We start from the raw sequence: 8,535 nt of genomic DNA on the forward strand, positions 1-8,535 counted from the left end.
CAAATGCCCTGTCTCCACCCTCTGGCAGGGCTGAGTCCAACTCCACCAGGGCAGGGGAGATGGTGGGAAAGAGGAGCAGGTGGGGGAGGAGGGGTGGGGCTGGGCAGGGGGGATTGAATTGAATAGGTGCTTTCTTCTCGGAGGCTTCCCCACCCCCAAGTGGTCACTGATTAACCTTCCAGACTAGATAACCCCTCCATGGGAGGAAAAAAATGTGTGTTTAGCCTGGGTCATAAAACATCAATATTGACTTCTCACAGGTGAAGCCAAAGGGGAAGGGGAGGGGTGGAGGGATGTAAGGAGGCTTGCCATCCCCCACAACCCCTCTAAGCCTGAGACACCCAAGGGCCAGCCTACCTGGCCTCCTTCCCTGGGGGGATGGATGATCAGACTGGTATCTAAAAAAGCTGGATTTCCATCTGCCTCCACCTCAGAGGCATTGGGGAGCCAGAGCCCAGCCTTCCCCACCCCCTGCTGCTGCATGGGGCCCCTCCACCCTGACCCCAGAAGATAAGAGCATTGTACAAGTCACAGGTCTGGAATCAGACTGCCTCTGGTGTGCGGTTTTCCAGCTCTGGGATGACCGACTTGAGCCTCAGTTTCCTCATTTGTCAAATAGCACCCAACTCACAGGGCAGTTTAGGACGATCAACCAAGATCGCTTATGCTTATAAAGAAGCACTGGGAGCTGGTACTTCCATGAAAAAAGCAGTGAGCGTGCGCTCTCTCTCTCTCTCTCTCTCTCTCTCTCTTTCTCTCTCTCTCTCTGTCTCTCTCTCTCCCACACACACAAACACACACACCTCCTTTCCTTCTCTACTTCCTGTCTCTTGATATGCAGATCGATTTTCGTTCCTTTCTTCTAGCTCCTGGCTGAGGCCTCCCTGACGTGGCTTTGGGGTGGACAGTACCTGACTCACCCAAGGCCAGAGAAACCAGAGGTGGTCAGGCCAAGCATGGGGGTTCTTCTTCTTTTCTCTGGCCCAGAATGCATCAACCCCCAAACGCTCTCTTGGGCTGGTGTTTTGTTCATCAGAGGACCTGAGGAGGGTGGTCTGTGGCTACCTGCTACTTGAGGTAGGGCCATGTCCTCCTCAGGGAACCTCACACTTTCATCCTGGAGTCTTCTCTCTGTCCTCCATCTTTTTCCTTTTGGGGGAAAAGGTGTTTCTGCTGCCCCTCCCTGTCTTTCTGGAGGGTCAGAATGAGGAGGTTCCCCACAGAATCTTCAGCCCCTCAAGGCAGGGCACTTTCTGTACCTCGCTTAATACTGGGCTCAGAGAGCAGTGGAGAGAGATTTGGGTCTCCTTGATCCTCACTCAAGGCCAGGCTCCTCTCCTCCCCCAATCCCAGGTTAGCCCCACCTGATGCTGTGAGAGGCCAAGGCCCCATTCCCAAGTGTCCTCCATCCAGCTGGCGGGAAGGGCCTGTCCCTGGGCACCTGGTCAATAATTAACACTGAGCAAACTCAGGCCAGAGGGCCTCCCAGCAGGGTCAGGACCAGACAAAGGCCCTGCTGTCTCACTAAGCTGCCATCTTGGTGGGGGGTTACTGGCCGGTCCGTCACCTCAGGGTGGCAAACACCCCCGCCTCCAGCAGGGCTCTGGAGTGGCTGCTGCTCAGCTAGGAATAGTGTGGAGATAGGCCTGGAGGAGGAGGCTGATAGGTGGGTTTGGCCACATGCCTGTTTTCAAGCCTCAGCTTCACAGTGATGAGCAAGCCTGGGATGGGGGCTGTGAGGCTCCCCAGCTGGGGTGCTCCTGCAGCTGTTTGCCACAGGACTCATGGGGTGGGTGGCTTGCCTCCGAGAGCAGCTTTCAACCCCCTCCTTTCTCCCTCCTTCTCCCCTACCTATCCTTCCTTCCCTCCTTAGAAAAGCCATTGAGTGTCTTCTGTGTGCTAGCTCCTTCTTCATTGTCCCCCCATCTCTCCCCATCCCCCCAAATGTCCACTCCTTCTTGATGCCTTTGTTTGCACTGTTCCTGCAATCTTAGAAACCCTTCGTCTCCATCCAAATCTCCTTTCTCCTCTAAGAAATCCTCCTGGAGGCCACTTTGATCCCATCTCCACCCCCCCCCCCCCCCCGCTTCCCCCGGGGTCCTCCTGCACTGATGCTCCCCTGTGCTTTATCTCATCGTGCACTTGTGCTGTCTCCTGAGCTGCACTGTGAGCTCCTTGGGGGCTGGATGCCATGATTCCCCTCCCCCAGCCATGGGTAATGAGTGGCATTAGTCAGTTTATCAGCAATGCCACCCTCGGCCACAAATCAGGCAAGAAGTTACTTCTTACAGAACAACAACTCAAGAGACAACTTCTGTACTGGTCAGAAATTTGCAGCTATCTCCCTCCAGCCAGCTGCAAAAGATGTCTCAGAACGCTTTATCATCACCCCCTACCTCCTCCACTGCTAGCCCAGCCAATACCCTCCTGGGTTTTGGAGCAGACAGGACATTTCCGGCTGACCTTTATGGCTGCCCACCTGATGCAGTCCTATATGCAGTCCCCACTGCCGCCTGGCCCCTTCCTCCCCTGCTCATGGCCGGCTGGGTGCCGTAGGCATCCTTTCCAGAGCAGTAACAGAGCAGCTGCCAGTGGCCTCCTCTGCTTGCCTGGCTGGTCTTGTCCTTCTTTCTCTGATCTCTTCCCTCTGTTCACACTTCTTCCTTCCCAGCATCTTCAGCACCAACCCACCTGTCCCTGCCCAGGTGACTTTGAAACAAAAGTGCACGTGTAACACACAGACTCACCACTGCCTACGCTACGCTGACCACCTAAAAGTTTAAAGTGAACCAGATGCTATTAGAGAGAGGGCACTCCATTGTTAGGAAGACTGAGAGTGACAAATTGGCTTTTTATTTAAGGTTATCATAGAACCAGGATATAGGAACCCACCCATTCCCAGCTGAGGTAAGAAAATGGGTGACAGCTAGGGGACTGATGGTGTCTAAGCTGGGTACAGGGAAGTGGGCACCTCTGCTATCAGGCAGCCCTTTTTAAAAAATATTCTGCCCTGTTGTCTCAGAAGTATCTTCATTTTTATGAAACCAATGACACCAATTTAGAGTGTAAAAAACATAGGAACTATCCTTAAGGAATCCAGGATGGGAGTGTGGCAGGCGAGGAGGCTGTGGGTCCCAGGCAGGGACCAGCCAACACACACCTCTGCTTTTTGATCGTCTCCCCGGGGCCCTTGTGCCCTAAGACTCTACCTTAGGTAGGGACTCTGGGGCCCTTTGAAAGTTTCCTGGGGGATTCCTTTCGGTCTTTCCGCCGTGGGCACCCTTGCTCCCATGTCCCATTGCCCTCCTGCGCCCTGTCTGGGCCAGCTCTGCCAGCGCCAGCTCTGGTGCCAGCTGACACCCACCCTTTGCCAAGAGTGGGCTCCCCGCGCCAAGGACAGGAAAGGAAGTGGGGAGAGGAGCTCAGGTTTTCTTTCTTGACTACGGGCCTTGAGATGAGAAGATACCAGGCACGTTTCTCAGTGGACGCGGAAGGCTTCTCAACATATCAGGAGCCGTCGTACTTTATTCTGTCATTCATTCGTACAGAGCAAACACCCTTTCTCCCCCTCCGCTCCTGCCAGGAGCAAATGTTCCTGGAAACCCCTCCCTCGCTAGGGGCACTGAGCACCTACCTTCTGAGGCAGAGGTGTGGGCAAACCCCCAGAGCTGCTCCCAGAGACCCCCACAGTGACATTTCCATTGCAAAACACATTCCCCCGGGCTGGTCCTGGAGTTCCAGCATCTTGTGATGATGCTTCAAAGTGAACAAGCTCACCAGACCCTCACCCTGGACCAAAGCAGAAATGGAGGGGACGGTGGGCAGTGAGGGCAGCAGCGACGAAGGAGAGAGGCAGGAAGAGTTTGGGATTAGGCCGGCGGGGGAGGGGGGAGGAGTGGGGGAGTGCAGGGGGTAGACAGTGGCGAGGGGCTCTGGGCCCTCTCAGCCCGGGCTCCAGTTCTCTCGGGCCCTCAATCACCAATCCCAGCACGATGGCGCCACCTACTGTGAGGAGAGAGCAGCACTACTGACTTTATTGAGGGGTTTGAGAATTCGGGGTCACAGCCTCTGTTTTGAGCTATAGGAAACAGGCTTCAGTATGCGGTCATCTCCCACCACCTTCAGGTGCCTCTCAGGTGGCCAGTGTGCTGGATGACCAGATTCTTTATTCTTCCTCATTTTCCAGCTCCCTGCACCATAACTCAGGCCCACCCGGGGGAGCCTGGAACCCTGCCCAGGTCTCACGTTTGGCTGGACCTCCCCGGGCTCACTACCTCCAGTCTCGTGCTTGCTTTTTTCTGGCTCCCCTGTGGCCACAGCTCCCGAGTATCCTCCCCACTCCTGTCAGTTCTCACCCAGAACTTCCCAACTCATAGTTCTCCATCAGGTCCTCACCACCTTCCAGGCAAGGGCTGGGTTCTACCAGACTGAGTGTCCGTCTGGGATGAGGGCAGCAGACTGGGGAAGGGACTGCGGGGGTCAGTGTGGGGCCAGGCTGTTGGGGCCAAGAGATCTTCCAAATCAGGGGTTAGCTGCATTAGATGGCGTAGCTGAGGTGAGCTGAGATGACAGTCTGTCATCTGGGTTGTCGCTCAGTCTCTAGGTATCGCTGGGGACTCTTCTTCGTCAGGCCTCTTGGGCTTGTTCTCCCCTCTCTATCCCCGTTGCACTCCGTCTGCAGAGCCTGGGTTACCGCCCTCTCTTCCTGCGCTCACCCTCTCCAGATCTGCCCCTCTACTGCCTGGACAATCTTTCTAAATTTCCTGTATAGTCTCCCTGTTGTCTTCTGGAAGAAACCCGAAGCACCCCCACCGGCTCACAGGGCCACCCCTCTTCTGGCCCCTCCGGCTTTATATCTCGACATTCTCTCAGCTGTCTCTGCTAAGCCTTCATTGGTTTCCAAGCCTAAAATGCCCTCCCTTGCATGACTTATTCCTCTTCCCCTTCAAGGAGCAGCTCAGACCTCGCCTCCTATGAGAAGCCTTTACTGACCGTCCTCAACCCTCTCCCAGGAGGGTGTGCTCCTCAAGCACTCATAGCCAATAAACTGCTTTGTAGCACGTCAGAATGAATGAATGAATGAATGAATGAATGAATGAACAAATGAACAAACTAATGAATGAATCTGTAGCCAGGGATGACAGCCAAGAAGATGGTGCACTGACCAACAGAGGACCATGTGACCCAGCCCTAGGTTTCCTGCTTTCCCCCTCCCTCTGAGCCTTGACCCTCACTTGACCACCTCCTTCTTGACTCACTTCTAAGTCCCTCAGGGGCCCCACCCTGCCTTCCTCTTTCTGCTGGGAGCTAACTCCGCAGTCTCTCTCCAGTCACAGAGTGCCCCCCTCCACACACCCCGGGTTGTCCAGTGGGCAAGAACCGGCCCCCCTCACTTGCCAGGCTCCCACGGGCTTCCACATGTCTGATAGGTCCAGTCCATAGGCACCAGGTACCAGGGGGTGGGGGTTCTTCTACCCGTTCCCAGGAAGCCTTCTGCTGCCTGACTGGGCAGCTCGACCACTTGTCTTGGAACTCAGACCTCAGGTTTCGAGATGGGGACATCTTACCTACTCTGCAATATCATAACCTTTTTGAAAGTAGAGGTCGTATGGAAAAGTGTGACTTCTGAGGCTAGATTGTCATAAAAGACATTGCTCTTTCTTTATTGTCATAAAAGACATTGACTTACTTCTGGAGGAAGCTACCACCATGTCATGAGGACACTCAAGAGCCCTATAGAGAGAACCATGAGGTGAGAAACAGTGGCCTGCTGCCAACAGCCCCAACTTAGCAGGCATACCTTGGAAGCAGAGCTGCCAGCCCCAGTCAAGCCTTCAGATGACCACAGCCCAGGCTGACAGCTTGACTGCGACCTCTTGAGAGACCCTGACCCAGAAACCAACTGCTGAGCTGTTTCCAAATTCTGACCCGCAGGAAAAATGTGAGATAATAAATCTTCATTGTTGTTTTCAGATGCTAAGTTTTGGATTAACTTATTATGCAGCAATGGATAATTCAGATTTGATGACTTTATGATTTTCAACTTCTGGCCAAAGAGAAACACACTGAAATCTAAAGTACACAGCTGCCCAGGCAAACTTTAAAGATACATATGTGGCAGGGCTGACAATCTACTACTTAGATGGGTAAAACCAGCATCTTTCTTAATTTTTCTAGCACTCTTCTTAATCTGATGTGACCATTCCCACTAGTGATAGGAAAAAGAAGAAAAGAAGGAAGGAAGGAAGGAAGGAAGGAAGGAAGGAAGGAAGGAAGGAAGGAAGGAAGGAAGGAAGGAAGGAAGGAAGGAAGGAAGGAAGGAAGGAAGGAAGGAAAGGAAGAAACCTTTAACTTGCCCATTACAGGTATCTCCATTTCTGTATGTTGAACTCAGTCTCCTTTGAGTGAAATTATTCCATTTTCTAAAGTTTTCTCTCCTCTCTTTCCGCCCCCCCCCCCCCCCCCGGCAGCACACTTCTCCCAGCCAAGATAATTTCCTGGTGCAGAGAGATGTTTATGGGACCTTGTGGTGGTGGGAAGAGTGGGGCCCAAGGTCCGTGTGGAGTCCTCTGCATTCTTCCACACACATGAATGGGACAGGGCTGGTCCCCTCGTCCCTGGGATTCACTGGTCGGGTGGGAGTGGATAGGGGTGCTGCCGAAGTGTGTGGTCCCACACATGGCTGGTGGTACAGATCTTGCCACTGTGGCCCCTGGTACCTAGGACCCCCAACCACAGCAGAACAGGTAGGGACCCACGAAGCCACTTCCCAGACCCCCTTCCTCAGCCATTCCAAACTACCTCCCGGATGTCACCATATTGCATTGTCACCACTTTGAATCACTGCTTTGCTAAGGTTTACTAATATTTCTCATAGCTGCAGTTTGAAAGTCAAGCCCCTCTCACCCCCTTACAGTGAGATTCGCCCTCAAACCTCACAGGGGTTTCTCCCACACCGCCCTCTGAGGCTCCGCAGGGGTGAAGCTCTGCCTTTTTGCCTCTCCTGGTCTCTCTCCCTCAGATCCTCCTTACTGGTCCCACCGCTGTCGGCAGCAGTTTCTCTGTATCACATCTGCTTCAGCCCTACTTGATGCCTTGTTGTGAATCTGCCCTCTACTTCACTGGGCAATGAGACTTCACCGGGAAGGGCTGCAGAAGAACGAGAACCATGAGGAAGAGAAAACACATCACTTTACACGTGCACGCATGAGGCACGCATCTGTACACAGAGATCTATGTCCGGGCTGATACCAAGACCCCTGCCTAGCCCAGCACTCACCGCAGACTCCCTATGGGTGTTCCGAGAACTGTTCAGGGACCACACGTTTATGATTTCTCAACCTTTTCCTGGGAGACCCATTGCCTCCTGGATTTTTCCTCCTCACTTTCAAGATTATTTTTCTAACCCTCTCTCTCAAAAGCCTTGAGAGAGAAGCAAAGATGAGGGAGCTATACCTCAATTCAGATCTTCCTGAAGGTAAAAGTCTAGAGAAGCCTCCCAGCTGGTGGACTTCATGGCTTAAACTGCCTCCTGTCCCTTGAGAGATGGGCCCCTGGATACAGTCCTCTTTAAACTCTTCCATCCGCCACCCTGGGGCTTCTCTATCTGATTTCCCACAGGCACCTCCAATTCAGTCTGTCCAAACTGACTCATCCTCTTCCTCAAACGGCCTGTTCCTCCTTCCCCAGCCCACATGCACTTGGTCCTGTCTCCCTAACCCTGCCCCTTCCCTTCTCTCTCTCTCCCACTGCATTGGGTCAGGCCCTTGTTTTCCCCTTCCTAGCTGGGTTTCCACTCTCCACCTCACTTAAACCCTTTCATGGTGACCACTGGATTTTTCTTAACCAGAAACTGGGCCTTAAGAATCCCCAGCCCCAGTTTAAAATCCGTCATGAACTCCCCAGTGCCCACAGGATCACAGCCTTTGGCAGAGGGGCCAGCTCCTTCCTCATCCAGCCTGGCCTGCCTTGCTCTTCCTGGCCCTTGTGCTCCAGTAGTGATGAGCAGCTCCCCAAATGGGCCTGGTTCTCTCTTGCTTCAGCCCTGTCACACAGGGTGCTGGAATGCTCTAACTCTCTTGAGTGCCTATTGAACTGCTCATTTTTTAAGATCCAGCTTGAGTCACCTCCCCTGAGAAAGAGTCCGTCCTTAGTCAGAGTTAATCAGTTCCCTTCTCTGAGTTACCATGGCATCCTATTCAGGTTTCTCCCAGGAGCTTCTCCCCTCCTTCCCTGCTACAGCTGGCTGCAGCACCATCGCACCTGCTTGGACCGTTGTAGATGTCCCCCGATGGGTTCCCCTGCCCCCTTCCAAACTGCTGTAGACACAACAGCCCAAGGAATCTTCGAAAAAAGCCGGTCAATACACACGTCTCTGCTCAAAACCCTCTAGCACCTCCCATCTCACCATAAAAGCTGAAACCCTACGGGCCGGGCCGTCTCTGAGATCCTCTTGGCTCGGCCCATTCCTGACTGCTGACCTCACTCCACTCCCACTTCGCTTTCTCTCTCGGTCCCAGGACCCCAGCCACGCTG

At 53.6% G+C, this 8,535-nt stretch overlaps 1 long non-coding RNA gene across 1 annotated transcript; it reads right to left on the minus strand.

Moving 5' to 3' along the window:
- Window positions 1-6,840: 6,840 nt before the first annotated feature.
- On the minus strand, window positions 6,841-8,051 carry LOC111740616. The gene is made up of 2 exons (XR_002780695.1): window positions 7,280-8,051; window positions 6,841-7,149 (listed from the first exon to the last, which is right to left on the minus strand). It is a non-coding gene; the product is annotated as an uncharacterized LOC111740616 (long non-coding RNA).
- Window positions 8,052-8,535: the final 484 nt, after the last annotated feature.

Source organism: Pteropus vampyrus, unplaced genomic scaffold, assembly GCF_000151845.1.
Source record: "Pteropus vampyrus isolate Shadow unplaced genomic scaffold, Pvam_2.0 Scaffold66, whole genome shotgun sequence".
Taxonomy (NCBI): Eukaryota; Metazoa; Chordata; class Mammalia; order Chiroptera; family Pteropodidae; genus Pteropus; species Pteropus vampyrus.